Genomic DNA, 14,656 nt, shown 5'->3' with positions numbered 1-14,656 from the left:
TTTTGAGAGTTTGAGGTGAAGAAATCCGTGCCAAATCATGTAGCGAAATAATTGGTTCGTCAGGGACATTGTCCTTCTGGTTGTCCTCTTCTACCTCCATCGGTTCCTCAAGTGGTAGGGCTTCCTCCGATGAGCTGTAATCAGTGGCATCAATTTGAAAAAAATTGGGCTCCTTGCATTTATGACACGGGGAGTATTTTTCATCACAGTAGTAACATAATCGTTGCTTTCTTCTTTCGGCCATTCCTACAAGTGACACCTTTTGAACCTTAAGTGTTTGAGTCATGTTGTGAGCCTATGGGGGGCAACCCTTGGTGGTGAAATTTGGGTGAATGGACTGGGCTGCTAATGCATGTTCCACGTTATGAGCTACCTTGCAAGTCTCTGACCATGTGGGAGGGTGGTGTAGTCGAACGTGGGCTTGTATGGCCTCTTTAAGACCGCTGATAAAACATTCTGTGTAACATATTCATCCACTATACCAGTCTGTCGGAGCTTAGTGAGATGACAAAAAAAAGAAGATTCATGGTCAAAGCGCTCTATAGGAGCTTTTTTGAAGGTGGCCCAAATCAAAAAACTTCCATTGCAACGTTGATGCCATTCCCACCATTGCCATCTTTCATTGTCCAAGTACATGCTCCCCACCATAAGTTGAGTCTCATTATCTAAGATGTTATTCAGATTGAAATACTGCTCCATTTGTGCTACCCATGTGACTAGGTGAGAACCATCAAATTTATGCATATCCAGCTTGGGAGGTCGCGGACAGGATTGTTGGTGGGTGCCCCAGAGGTGAAGAGAGTGGCTAGACTCACCCTCACTGTGTCCATTGCCAATATACACCTCCTCGCGGGCTTCCTCCTTGCCCTTAGAGAGTGCGTCAGTTAGTTTGTCAAGCTGAGCTTGGATGGCTTGCAAGGATTATTCAAGTTTGTCGATCTTCTCATTGGCCATAGCTTGAGCTCTAGTTGCTACCATGCACCAATCCGATGTACTTGAAATTTGGGACTGCCTAAATTTTTTTCACTAACAATTGAATGGTACCACCTTGCTCAGCTCGTCATCCTGATTCTTATGGGCTAGATCACCAATAAGCACCCCGGGGGGTCTCAGACTCTTCCTAACGGAGTTTTACTCCTTGCTTAGGAATACTGCAGTAGCCAAATCCTCAAAATGTCAATGCTGCCAAAAGTTCTGCGAAAATCACACCCCAGTATAGGAACCCCACACAACTACTCAGATCTGGTGGATCTGAGAGATCTAAATGGTTGATTAGATAGCTCTGATCGGCGGACAGATTGCTGCTACGGATTTGATGGATCTAATAGATCAGAAAGGTTGGTCTGCTAACTCGGAACTACAGGACTGATGTCTGCTGCTGCTGCAAACCCCCTTGCGAGATCTGATCTGGCAGAGATTATGTGTGATCCCAAGATAGAAAAGTGAACTATGGTCTCGAGGAGTGTCAGGTACTACAGATCACAATATACATAAGGGTCTGACAGTAGTACTCGACCCAATGTTTCAGGGCTCTAACTAAGGAGTATCAACTGTACCCTTAGTGATACAACCCAACTACCCTATCGTATGGGCGAGTAATCTCTCCGAGTGCTATTCTCGGTGTACTGTAGTTGCAAGACGGCCTACGGTTTATCTATGGTGAAGTTTCAAAGGAGCTAGGGGGCTTTCGATATACCCAGAGGGTACTTGGAAGACAGTCTGTGCGCGGTTCTATCTAATGCGCTACTACTTGAAGGGGTACCCACAGGGGTTACAAGGGAGTCCAAGAAGCATGGCCACCTCTTGTATTTCTTGTGTGCATGCCTCCCCAAATCCACAGGTTTATGCGCTCAACGACAAATCTCGTGGTTTAAAGACGCCAGAACACATCTCTAGCCAAAAAAAAAAATTCTAAGAAATGGAGATCCCACTTACCCTGGAAAGTGCTTTGATACCACTTGTTATGCTCTTAACCTACAAGACGATTACCAAAATACCAAATATGCGAAGAAATATACCCAGAACATAGAATAGTGAGAAACAAGAGCAAGTATTTTATTATTCAGAAAGCAATGTTCACTTGCCACTTCGAGGGGGAAACCTCCAATAGAGCAGAGCTCGATTACAAGATAAGACATGATGCTCCTCGCAGGGAGTCTCTATCCTTTATATATGACTCATTCATGCAATACCATGGATCAATAGCATGGTTCTTATTAATACCATCTATCTAATACCATGGCCCATTCGCAACTAACTGTGGTACCGTCATTAATTGCGGGTTAACCACTTAAAATTATTAATATGGGCTTTATTGACTCTTTACATAACTATAACTATGACTCGATCCTACTACATAAATAAGGGGGTTAGGGTGGGACCCTAACATGGAACACACTGCCCCACAGTTTGAAGATAAGAGAATACCACTCTCCAACTAGGATGAGGGAGGCCTTGGCAAGGGTACCCCTCTATAAACAGTCAAAGCAAAATCTATAGGCCAATTGGATCGGCCTAAAGTTCAGTCCTCCCTTGCTTTTGGGATTGCCGGAAGGTGTTAAGGAAGAAGAGGAAAACAGGCAGTGGGAGGAAGTGGAAAGAAAAGCAGGATTTCATGACCGGGAAGAAGACATCACCTCGAAGGCTTGGGACGTGAGAGAGGTAGTCAAAGCTATCAAGGATGATGAGCTAGATTAGTTTCTCAGAGGATGAGCAACCGATTGAGCAGGGGGTGATGATGAGCCCCAAAAATGAGTAACGTATTGGACTCATTTTGCCTATTGTTCTCCATTAATCCACCATTCTTCATAGTTTATGCATGCTTTTAAGTATATTTATGTTGATTGAATGAATGAGGATAGTCACTTGACCATGAAGACTAATACGTGTTTATTGCAGATTTTTGGACAGCTTTTGGACCAAGGTCAAGCATTTATGAGCCATTTGACAGCCAAATGCAAGGGGACAAGGCAGAGGATTTGTAGGAAGGGTGCCTCCTACACTAAATGGCCTCTTCCTCAAGTTCTCCACCATCAGCTCGGAGTTCAGCAACCCACCAACGTTGATTCCCAAGGGCAACTGAGTAGCTTATATGAAGTGATTGAGTACTAGCAGTTTGGGCAGCCAAGCCCCTTGAATCAAGGAGGATTATTGTAGGTCCTTGTGGTGCATAAATACTAAGGCTTCCAGCCTTCGTAGGTTACTTTTTGAACAGTTGTATTCTACACTATAGTGCTGCTAGTTTCTCAGCTCATTTTGTAGCTTCTGTTGTACAGCTTCTTTTGTGACATGGTTGTTTTTGAGTAATGGAAAGCAGTTTCATTTGGCACCAGTTATGAGCTTCTTCGTAGGAGCCTACAGCTCTTGGGGTTGGGCCCAACCCAAGTGCCAAGGCTTCCTATGTGTATTGTTATGTGTTGTTGATGTCTTTATCAAATAATTTATGTTAAGTAGATTAAAGTCTTGCTTGGTTACCTAGTTCATTGTTGATGATTAAAAGGGATTTTCATGTTCAGATTGGTTTGATAGGTTGATAATAGAGAAGATCTTCAGAAAAAGCTATCACCCCTGATCTCACCTCTCCCTCTGTGGGACCATGAGCTGGGACCAAGGCATCCTTGTTGCCACCAAAAACACTGTCTTTACTTCGTCATGCAATTGTTAGTGTTAGATTCTCATTTGTGGAAGTTGATACCAGTTGTGGTTACATGCTTAGGTCCATGATTTCTTAGTTTTCATAGCTATTTCACATGATTTTGTTGCCAATAAACTTCTGTTCATTTTCTTTGCTGATATTTAGGTCACATTAGGTTAAAGTAGCTAGGTCTTTGGTTTTCCGAGTCTTTGTTTGAATAGTTTGGAAAATAACTTGCAGAGCACCTGTGATACCTCTTTGCCTACCCATACTCCATCAATACCGCCTGCTCCATCCTCTAACTCCAATTCTTGCCTCACATTTGCTACATTCCCTCACTTTTACCTAATTTCTATATTTTTGCACAAAATTGCTCTACCCCTCCTTGAACAAATCCAACCATCCTTATCACTCACCCGCTTCGTTCGCCAGGTCCTATAACCCTCCACATCATCATCCAACCTCCGTACCCACTTCTTCACCTTTCTTCCACCATAAACCCTCCAAAATCCCCTTTCGGAACATCCTGTAGAACCCCTACAGACTTCTTGTAGGAGCTCATGAAAGCAGTTTCTTGAGATCCGATCATTGTGAACCTCTCTGGAAGGGTGCTAGGGACCCTTGAGGCCCTCTTCTCACCTTCCCAACCTCCTGCAAGTGTCCACTCCATTTCCTTTCGCCAATTAACCTCTGCATAGTCAAAATAGTCAAAACACCTGCAAAGGGATTCCACAAATATTATTCGAAAATACAAAAATATGTTTTCTTCATATTTCTCTTCAGAAGTAGCTTAGTCACATGCATTTTACTTTTCTATAATTCAATGGCATCCATTTCTGTAGATTTCATCATTTTACTTGCACCAGTAGGGTTAGTCGGTAAAAATAGGGCTTGTTAGGGTTTGCGTTCCTTTCTAGCTTTCAACTTCTTTCTACAAGTATATTAGCCTTTGGTTGAGTTATTTTTTGTCCATCACAGTTAAAAGCTTCTTCTAAGAGCTCATAGAAGTTTGCTTAAGCTCCTAGCGGACTTGTGCCAGCTGATCAAGTGATAGCTCACGGCAAGAGCTAGTACTTGTGCATATAGCACCGCCGCTTCCAAGTTTGTTACAAACTACTGGGTTGATAAAAGTAAAGAATGGAGTCCCAGGAGTTGCAACATTATTGATGCAATACTGGAGGCCACCACTATGGTTCAGCCTACCAAGTTGTTTTGGAAGGTAGTGAAGCATGTGCTGAGATACCTCAGAGGCACATCTCAGTTTGGATTGTGGTACAGACGGACAAAGGGAGTGAAGCTTCAGAGCTTCATAGATGCGGATTCGGTAGGGAGTCCATTAGATAGGAAGAGAACTTTTGAAGGAATCTTCAACCTTGGTTTAGCTACAGTTTCTTGGTACAACAGGCTACAGAGATCAGTTGCACTTAGCTCAGCAGAGGTTGAATACATGGCTACTAGTCAGGCTGCATGTGAGGCCATTTGGATGTGGAAGATTATAGTGGGATTGTTTGGTCACAGGATGGATCCTATAGTGATCTACTGTGATAATTAGAGTTGCATCAAACTCTCTGAGAATTCAATTTTTCATGACAGGTCCAAGCATATTGATATCCGGTATCACCATCTTCGAGACTGTGTGGTCAAGAGGATCATGTTGTTGTTGTATGTTTCGACTGAGGAACATGATGCAGATATTTTGACAAAGGCATTGTCCAAATGCAAGTTTGAGTTCCAGAGAGACAGGATTGGAGTTACTGATAATCCCTTTCTTGTTGAGAGGTAGTGTTGAAGATAGCAACAAGAAATGCTAAAAATAGAAAATGCTAAAAATAGTATTGCTATAAATAGCAGTTCAACTAGTGTTGAACTTAGCAACAATGGATGAAAAGTGAAAGTGCTAAAAATAGCTTTTCTATAAATAGCATTTTGGGATACCTTGCTATTTTAGTCAGTCCCTAAACTCTAATAGGAAGTAAAATTCGAATTTGATATTAACAACAGTTTGTAAATTAATTAATTAATTCATCTTGAGTTAATTAGTTAAGGAAAATCAAACTTGAAGTCTATGTGGGGACATGCAACAGTTTCTCCATTAATTGAGAATTTTATCCATCAGTTAAATAGATAAGGATGAGTTCTAATTTGAGTAGTAATTAGTTGGCTCAATAAACTAAGTCAAGTCCAATTAGATTGATTTAAACAGTTTTTTTAAATTAATGTGAGTTCAGTTAGTTAATGCATGCTTGCATATAACTGCTGCTCTTCAGATAACTGAATATCCTCTCATACATAACTCATGCATGTCAGTTCAAACAGAGACCCAGTTGAGATTAGATGGAGGGACAATGTACTATCAATTGCTAGGTTATTCCTTGGTGAATATTCCTTGCATGCAGAAGGATTTCTATCCAAGAGAATTGCGTTGTTACTTCTTCTTGTTCAGTGAGTGTGATGAGGCCAATTCAGACATGTGGCTTCACTGGACCCCAAGAAAAATTGCGCAAAGAAATAAGGGCCTTGAGGACTTGAGGAGGATATATACTTGTCTATTGAATCTATGAGCTTCACTGTTTTTACAGAGAGAGCAAGAAAGATTTTGAGCAGATTCTTTTTGTAACTCGGACAAGATTTCCACTTGTATGATAATACAAAGTTGGGGTTTTAGGTTGGTGCTTTCCCCTGGTTATTTATTCTGTGTTATGTGTGATTGATTTCTTCTTATTAGTTATATGTGTTCAATTGATCATGCTCATATTCGATTAAACTTCCGCATAATTGTTTGTAGAAGTAGATCAAGTATTTTGCTTTAGTATATTGCATTATCAGGTGATCTACAGGAGGGAATTCCTAAAGTCCCTAGTATTTTGGTGCTGGTAGCCTTTATAGTTGGGTTTGTAGCCTTTTATGCTGCCTTTCTATTTGGTTTTTTACATTGGAAGCTACATTCACTTTCGGCTTTCATCTGATACGCTTTGACACTAATACTTTTTAATCATGTTGACTTGCCTTTACCTTTTACCTTGCTAACTGTAGATTAACCTTTTTACTACATTTTACTATAGTAAATTAGTCAATTTTTCCCATAATTCAGCATTAGGTAACTTGATTTTCAACATCCTCCTGTATATCTCATATGCTTCGGTGTACTTAGCAAAAGTAGGCCTAGTGATGAATAGGTGTTTCACCTCATGCTGGAGGAAAAACAGGTTTTCAAATGTCTGGTAAAGAACTTTGCCTGTTGGCAATGCCTTTATCGATGATGTACTGGCCTGTTCTTTAGCTAGCTCTCTGATTTTGTTGTCATAATACTGCTGTGTCATGAGCTTTTCATTTATGACCAAGGGATTAGGTAACCCTTTCTCTCTCAAAATTTGAAACTTGGCCATAAATCTATCAACTACTACCTGCATATTTGGACACTTGTCCTCCAAGGTTAACATTAAGTTTCTCTTGGAAAGGACCTTTCTTACCTCCAAATTTGTTTTTTTCCTATCCTCTATATCAAATTTCTGAAGTTCATACTTGTTTTTACTATTGAGGAAGTGGATAAGTCTGGTAGCATCTTCAGGCATGTCTCCTAGTTCTTCCTTGACTTTTTGGATAGCTTACATAGCTATCTTTATCAGATCTATCTGTTCAAAAATCACTTGGATGGATGGCCAAATATCATTGACAAAGTCAATGATATTGGCCCATAATAGTTCCTTGGCTTGCCCAAGGGGTTCCTTTAGTATTAGATCTTTCCCCATGGCCTTTAATCTTTCATTCATTCTGGCAGCTTTTTGTACTTCTTCCTTGTGCATAATTTTGGCAAGCTTGTAATCTGTTTCCAAGCTTGTCACCTTTTCTTTTAGTTTGTTCATTTATGTAGCCTGAATAGACATTTCCTCCATGGCTCTGACCAACTTTGTTGCTTCTTCTCCTAATGTACCTGTTGATAATGTAGACGCTGTTGAAACTGGTTCTGTTGAAGGCATGGGAGCTGTGGGAGCCAATGAGGCTGCCAGCATTGAAGGGACTGTTGTTGAGACTATTGGGATGACATTTGCAGATGTAATGGAAATATCACTCTTCTTCAACTTTATTAAAGTGTCTAGTTCCTTCTTTGTCTCCCTTAATTGATCATTCAATTTCAGGACTAGGTCCATTAATTCTTCATGCCTAGTTTGGTTCTCCAAAACTTCAAGTGTTTGGGGATGCTGCACTTGAGGTATCTTCAATTGTTTTTTCATTGCTACAATGTCATCATTCTTTTTCTTAATCAGCTGCTCAATGGCTTTAATGTCTTTGGGATCAAGTCGCAATTCAATCACTAAGTCTTCCAAAGACTTTATTCTAGTATCCTTGGCCTATGAGGAGGCCTTCTCTAATTGATATTGAGTTGAGATGTTGGTCAATGAATTCTGTAGTTGATGGGAAGTTATGGCTTTACCTATAAGGGTGGAGTAAATCATTTCTCCAACCTGTTTATGAAACTCAATTTGGTCTATGGGATGAATATCCCTTGCCATCACTTCAAAATCAATTCTCTTGTAATCTTTCGATGTCCTTGTCTATTTTGAAGTTGGTTTTATGAAGGACATCTGTAGTTTTCCTTCTTTGATATCGAAAGAAGAAATCAACCTGGTATGATTAGTAGGCATGAGTTTGAGATAATGAGCATAAGTTTGGACCTTTAGTTTCTCATTTCTCATCTTGATCTCTTTGTATCTATCTTTTATATCCTTATCCTTATCAGGAGATCTACTGAATGAGGATACACTTAGCTTCCTTTCCAAAATATAGGTCTGTGATGTGGATGGCCCCTGTGTTTCCTCACATGGAGTTGTGCCTTTACTTTTGTCTAGCTTAGTATCAATTATTTCTATTGAGCCTTCTGTGTCTTCCTGCTCTGAAACAAGATTTAGCCTAGGTCTTTTGCTCTGACTGGTCTCATATTGTATATTTGATGTGTCCATTCCTGAACTTGAGGGTTCCTCCCTAGTCCTTTTGGGGTTCTTTTCATCATTCTGAGGAGTCTACATGATAGTAGGGGTGCTTATGGTTGCTTCTTTTTTGTTCAGGTACCTGTAGAAACGAGCTCTCATCAAGCTGTCTTTCTAAGTCACATAAGGTATTCTTTACATCTACCTTTGTACTATCTATGTCTACAAGAGTATTTTCCACCCACTTAGATTGATTGGCATATCTTTCTATCTTTGGTATGGGGTGGTGAATATAAGGTCCCAACTTGACCTTCTTTCTCAGTCTGGTCATAAATTCTTGAGGGTCATACTTCCACATGAAACTCTTTTGGAACTTCATTTGCTGCAAAATTTCCCCTGCCTCTCTAGAATTGCAGATGAAGGGGCCTAACTGGTTTTTTAATTTTAATTGTGATCTTTTCTTGGCTAAGACAAAATTTATCTCATCAGAGTTCATTATTTGTCTATAGTACTCTAGAGAAAATAAACTCATGGGGAGGTATTTGGGTAGTTTATATGGTGCAAGCTGGCAACCACAAATTCTTATCTCTGTGTGGTTTTGGTAAAGGTACCAATCTCCCACTTTCCTTTGTTTAGATAATGAAAGGACCCTTTTGATCTCTGGACTTATCCTAGGTGGAGGGCTTCCTATCAGCATAGTCATGACTGGGTGAACAAAAGAATATATGAAATCTGAATATGTATATGGTGACTGAAACTTATGGAACAGTGGGGTCCAAAAAATGACAGACTTGGGCTGGCCTTCGGTATCCAGCTTCTAAAGGGCAAAAGGAAATATGTCTGGTTGATAGTATAGGAACATATGGTAGAGGACAAATGAGTATTTAAACACGCTCTCATTGTGCATCTTGGTGAATTGTTCATGCATTCTCTCAGCTATGAACTCAGCATAATTGTACAAAACAATAGGAGGCTATCCAGGGGTATAAATTGAAATGAAGGCTAGGACAAGCTCATCGACAAATTCATCAGTTGTGCAGCTAAGAACACCTGATATCATGTTGATGATTTGTTTTCCCCTTTCGAAGAACATGGAAAAAACATATGGAGGGGGGTCTTTGGGAATATACCGCTCTTCTACAATGAATGTCTGGAATAGTTGGGCTAACCTGGATAGGCTCAACTTGGAGTACTGGTCAGGGGACATAATAGCTCGCAGGCTGGGAATGTAACAGGCATGTTACTGGTGGACAATTTCAAGGAAAACATGTACCTATGGGAACTAGTATTTTCGAAAATTTGACTCCCAAAGGCCAATATCATCAACATGGTTGAGGTATCTGTCCCTACTTAAACAATGGATTTCAAGTCGAAGGGTCTGGGTAGATTTATCCTTAATTTGGAAATCCCTGTCAGCCAAGGGAGGGTGGTCGAGGTCCAAATGGGGAGTTGTGACAGGTACAACATCCATGGCAAAAGGGGAAGCCATAATTTAGTTCTTATGGATTTAAATTTGGCTTTAAAGGTTTAATTCAGAGGTTTTTCATGGCAACTGGGATTTTTCAGATGGTTTGGCTGTGGGTTTTCAAATTTAAAGTATTTTTCAATTAATTTTATTTAATTAAAATACTTCACTGGCTAAAAATTTTCCAAATTTAAAAGGGTGTGTGGTAATTCATGGTGAAATACCTGGAATTGGGTGAATTATCTGCAAATTTGGAGTTCACGGCAGCTGCAGAGGTTCGAATGAATCTAGTATTGACTAGGAGGTCGACTGGGGTCTCTACAACTTTCTTTAGGAGCGCTTTCAGAGTTGAAATGGTGAATTCATCATTTGAAGGAATCACATTGGTTCGCAGAGGTTCATAAAGAAAACAAGCGAAAAAAGGTGAAAAAGGGCTTCTTTGCCTTTTTATGAAGAAATAGTTATTTTTTGGCGGGTGATTTCAAATGAACAGTAGGTGGTTTGGTGGGTTGAGCGGGGAGGCGTTTTCCCAGGCCATCTGCTTTCGCAGTGAAAGTGGTATTTCATAGGGGTCACCTGATCTACTCCAGAGCACGACACGTAGCAGTCGAGGGATGGAGAAAACCACTTTATTGGGCAGGTAATGGTCGGCCATCGGGCGGGGAACAGTCGGCCATCAAGTGCGGCCGATATGGTTGTGGACCATTGGCTGAAGGGGAAGATGATCAGATGATAGTCGGGCGAGGGAGGTGCACAGGTGATAAGAGCATGGGTTTCAGGGGGCCCAAGGCTTTAATATATGACGGTTTGTGATTAATTTAAGACTTAATCATGAGCTTAGTTGATAGGGTGGGGTTTAAAGATGGGTTTTATTTATTTTGTTGGGATCAGGGGTAAATTGTGTAGTTTTTATCAAAACTAAGGGTTGGGATATTTATGTAAGGGATTTATTTAATATACAGGGATAGGTATATCAGGAATTTATATAATTAAATTAAAAATTAATATGAAATTTGATGAGCGGAGTGGGTATATCTTTAAGTATAAATGTAATATTTTCACATTTTATTTACATATACTCAAAACTTAGGATAAGATGTTTTTGTGGGTTTTTTGAATGAAAATGGCTTTAGCATGGAGTTGTTTTCACTTTTCCTAGGCAAAAGAGCTTTAACCTTACGAAAAGGGGTTTTATTAGGGTAATGAGGGGGGATATGAATTTCATGAAGGGGATTCTATCACTTGATGTCTTTAAGTCATTAAGCTGAGGGTCCAGTCCCACCAAAAGTCAAAGAAATGCTGGAAGCCTCTTTGACTTGAAGGATTTAAAGTGCTAGAGCATACTTGTGGATAGGAAATTAGTAAGGGGAAAAATGAATGACGGGGAGTTAATCACATTAACTTGCAAACCTTTGTTTTTGCTTCCATAATTGATCATACATATTGAAATATGAGTCTAAGCATGATGCATGTGTTTTGATCCAATTAACTTTATACTTCAGTAACCTTTCTTCTACTTACCCATTTATGTATTCTAACATTGTTTCTTTATTTATTTGGGTGCATTTAGGCTAGAAAACCCTTATTCTATCTTTTCTTTAATAAAAAAAACTATATATTTCTAACCTTATATCATCTAAGGGCTCAGATTAAACTGATGAGCCCCTTTTATTTTCTCTACCTATGTAATGATCTACCAAGATTAAACTATTTGGTCAGATTTTATTCTCTAACTATAAACATAAAATTTAAAGCATGATATAATCAAGATTAAATAGCTTGATTACCATGGATTGTGGCATGAATAACAAGCTGCACACAATCATTATTATGCATAAAAGTAAATAGTAGTGTCATTTAGCCTTGCTCACTTTCATGGTCTCTTTTTGTTTTTTGGGGTTCATATATTTTCATTTTTTGACCTTTTCTCATTCTTTTTGTCATTTGATTTTTCTTTTAGGACATATTCTCTTTACATTTTTTAACTTTTTAATATGGAAAACATTTGCAGAAAGCAAAGGTATGTACAATATTACAAGGCTTAACCTTAGTCATTCAAAATTATGACTCCTATTGGTATAGGAACCTAATAGTGGCTCCACTTGGGGATGACATCTTTTGAAAATATGTCAAGAACTAATGAAGATCAATAACATTTGAATTGTTGCTGATGTTACCTTGCAAAGTGTTCTTCTATGTATCTGCATTATTGATACTTATGTCAGTAAATCTTCTAAAGCTTAGGGCCTTCTCTTCAGGCTTCAACTTCAAAGATCACCACCCAATGCAATCTAGGATTTGTAAATTAAGTATGTACAACATGGGAAATGAAAATTAGTAACTTGGTTCAAAGTAATGTTTTAGAATTCAACCATTCACTAGCCCACCTTCTGCATCTGTACATTAATATCTCTCAAAAAGAAAGCATTATTTCCTCTGTAAGGATAAATGACATAGGGACCTTTCCATAGGAAATCAAATTTCCCATGTTTACCTTTGTCTTCCCTCCTTGAATCCCACTTGAGCACCTTGTCACCAAGGTAGAAATCTTCAGCCTTGGTTCTCTTATCAAAAATATTTTTAACCCTTTCCTGCACAACTTGAGACCTGATATAGACCTCTTCTCTGGTTTGTTGTAGATGAATAGTTTGGTTGATTCTTCTTTGGACACTATTTGGTTCAACCTGCAATTCTTGAAGTATATTAATTATTGGTACTCCCAAAGAGGATGGAAAGACAACTTCGATCCCATAAACTAGTTGATAGGGAGAAGTACCAATTGATTTTTTAGTAGTCAATCTGTCTGCCCATAAGGTATTGACTAGATTTTTATTCCAAGTTTTATTATTGTCCTTTAGTAACTTCTTGATGATGTTTACCAAGCTTTTGTTTGAGGATTCTAAAAATCCATTACCTTAAGGGCAATAGGTTGTAGAATGGCCTAGGGTGATATGATACTTATTGCAGAAATATATCATTCTTTTGGATTTAAAGGTTGTTGCATTATTAGTAATGAGCTTATTTGGACATCCAAATCTTGATAGAATATTGGTTTCAAGGAAGGTTATGATAACAATGTATGTGGCTTGCCTTGAAGGTATGGCCTCTATCCATTTTGTGAAGTAGTCTGTGGCTATGAGGATCCATTTGTGCTAGTCAGATGAGGGTGGGTGAATTTCACCAATGAAGTCTAAATGCCATTGTTGAAAAGGTATTTCTATAGAGATTGGCTTGAGGGGTAAAGGTAAGAGCTTTTTCTTCCCCTAAAAAATTTGACATTTGTGACAGGAGGTCACATATTTTTTTACATCAATAAACAAGGTATGCAAGTAGAAACCAGCTCTAAGGATTTTATCTTCAGTGGTCTTCCAATAAAAGTGTCCTCCATAGTCACCTGCATGAAACTCCTGTAGAATCTTCTCAGCCTCATCTTTTAATAAGCAATTGAAAAGAATACCTTCATGATTTCTCCAAAATAGAGCATTGTCTAATATAAAAGATTTCAAAGATTTCATCTTCAAAAAACTGCTTTTAGTCCTAGATAATTTAGGAGGAGCTTGTAAGTTCAATAAAACATAAATAATATCAACATACCAAGTTGATTCAATAAATCCCTGGCTGATTAGTGGAGTCACAATCTCCTCTTCATTATCTATTGTTGCAATAAAGTTTATATCCAAGCCCTGATAGTTCAATTCAACCATGAGCTTGGCTAAACCTTGGCCCTTGGTTAACTTAGTAGGTTTGATTTCTATATCATACTCTAAAACAGTAGCAATCCACTTTCCCCTCTTTCCATTGGGACCATCCTGAGTTAGGATGTCTTTGACTACTGAATTTGGAATGTAGGCTACTATATGAGAATATAAGATGTATACCTTAAAGTCCTTAATGGCTTTGACTAAAGCCAATGCTTATTTTTCCATTATATTATATTTCAAGGGGGCATCTCTCATGGCTTTGCTGAAGAAAGAAATGGGTTGTTCATAGCCCCGGTCATTTTTCTACAATAAAACTACAGTAATTGTGTGCTCAGAAGCAAAGGAAAATGAGATGAAATCTCTGTCAAATTTAGGATTGATTAACACAAGTGTTTTAGTCAAGGCCAGTTTAATGTCTTGAAAGGATTTTTTAGCCTCAATAGTCCATTTTATGGTGGAGTCTTTTTTCAGCACGTTATTTAGTGATCTAATTAATTTTGCTAGATTAGATATAAATTTTCTAAGAAAAATAAATTTTCCTAAGAAAGCTCGTAACTTTTTAATGTTCCTAGGGTGTTGTATTTGCAAGATGGCTTCTATTCTCATAGGGTATATTCTTATACCATCTTTTGAAATTATATGACCTAACAACTTTCCTTCTTCTAACCCAAACAAGGACTTTTTTGGGTTCAAGGAGATTCCAAATTTCCTGCATTTAATAAAAACTTGTCTTAGATGATCCAAATGTTGATTGTCAGATTTTGAAAATACGGTAATATCATCTAGATATATCACAAGGAAGTCATGAATTTCTTTTGCAAACGCTATATCCATATCCCTCTGGAAAGTGGCTCCTGCATTCATTAGCCCAAAATGCATTTTCACATACATAAATGTGCCCCAAGGAGTAGTAAAAGTAGTTTTGGGTTGG

The sequence above is a fragment of the Pinus tabuliformis genome, chromosome Q, assembly GCF_031772625.1.
Source record: "Pinus tabuliformis cultivar Carrire ecotype Pingquan chromosome Q, CPIR1, whole genome shotgun sequence".
Lineage (NCBI taxonomy): Eukaryota > Viridiplantae > Streptophyta > Pinopsida > Pinales > Pinaceae > Pinus > Pinus tabuliformis.
The sequence above is the reverse complement of the archived record's forward strand: the minus strand, read 5'-3'. Positions refer to the sequence as shown.